This window comes from Gekko japonicus, unplaced genomic scaffold, assembly GCF_001447785.1.
Source record: "Gekko japonicus isolate JY-2015 unplaced genomic scaffold, Gekko_japonicus_V1.1 scaffold202, whole genome shotgun sequence".
Classification (NCBI taxonomy): Eukaryota; Metazoa; Chordata; class Lepidosauria; order Squamata; family Gekkonidae; genus Gekko; species Gekko japonicus.
In genome coordinates, this window is record NW_015170893.1 from 699,357 (window position 1) to 700,455 (window position 1,099).

Consider the following 1,099-nt stretch of genomic DNA (forward strand, 5'->3'; position numbering starts at 1 on the left):
GCAGGAGCCATGGCGCTGTGGGCAAGAAGGTGGGGGAGGCGAGCTGGCGACCGAGGCGGTCTCTCGCCGGTGTCTGGCTGCGCCTGCTGCGGGAGCTTTGACAGCTTGGCGAAGCGAAGGGAGAGGAGCTTTATGGTAATTGCGGTTCTCCACTGGCCTTCTGGGTAGCGAGCAGGGGGCGGGCGGGCGACTTTCCTTTCCCACCTCGCCTGGTCAAAGGGAGAGCGGAGTCTCCCCAGGACGCCCTCGGGCAGGGCGAGGCTGGGGGAGCGGGGGAGCGGCGCTTGGAGGAGCTCAGGCAGGCTGGGAACAGGCGAGCCGTGGGCAGGGGGAAGAGAGTCGGCATTAGGAAGAGGGGAGGAAAAGCCCCCGACGAGAGAAGCCGGCAGCCCGAGAGCGAAGCCAAAGGGAAGCCTCGCTCGGAGCGCGCGCGCAGGGGCCGCAGCTTCCCCGCCGCCTCTCCGCCTGTGCTGGCGGAGGCTCCCTGAGTGCCGAGCCCGCCGGGGGAGGGAAGGTGAGGAAAAGCGGCTTTCCCGGAGGATTAAATCCCCAGCGCCAGCCCCGCCACAGACGCGCACGGAGACGCCGCCAGGGCACGGGACTCTCCGCGGGAAGGAGCATGTAGGCGTCGCCGCCAGAGCCCCGAGCAGCCTCCACGGCAACATGGCGCTGCCGAAGCCGAGCCGGCAGGCAGCCGGAGGTAGCGTGGTGGGGTGCTGAGTCCCTACGGCTGGCCGCGGCGGTCGGTTGGGTCGGTCTCCCTGCCCTTCCTGGTTCCGCCGCCGGCGGGATCTTCCTGCGTCGGAACGGCCGCCGCCCTTGGGCTCCCAGACCGGCAAACTTTTCTCACCCGCCGCCACTGGCCTGAGAAGGGACTTTCTACGGCAGCGCCGGGCGGAACGTCTGCGGTGGCTTCGCTGGAGCGGAAAGTCAGGTCAGTCCTTTCCCTAGAACTCCTCGCTGCGCGGAAAGGCCGCGCGGGGCAAAGAGCAGACGTGCGCGGGGAGGGGGGGGTCTTCGCTCAAGGTCCCTAGACGACTACTACTTTTTTTGGCGGGGGCAGGCTAGTCTTTTTTCTCTCCCCCCCCCCCCCCCCCCC

The 1,099-nt window shown here is 69.0% G+C and overlaps 1 protein-coding gene across 1 annotated transcript in view; it reads left to right on the forward strand.

Annotated features, from left to right (window-relative positions):
- Positions 1 to 900: 900 nt before the first annotated feature.
- BCOR (BCL6 corepressor) overlaps positions 901 to 1,099 on the forward strand; it is an 82,676-nt gene continuing 82,477 nt past the window's right edge. The window contains exon 1 of the mRNA XM_015418485.1: positions 901 to 934. The gene's annotated coding sequence lies outside the window, so the exon portion shown is untranslated. The remainder of the gene's footprint in view (positions 935 to 1,099) is intronic.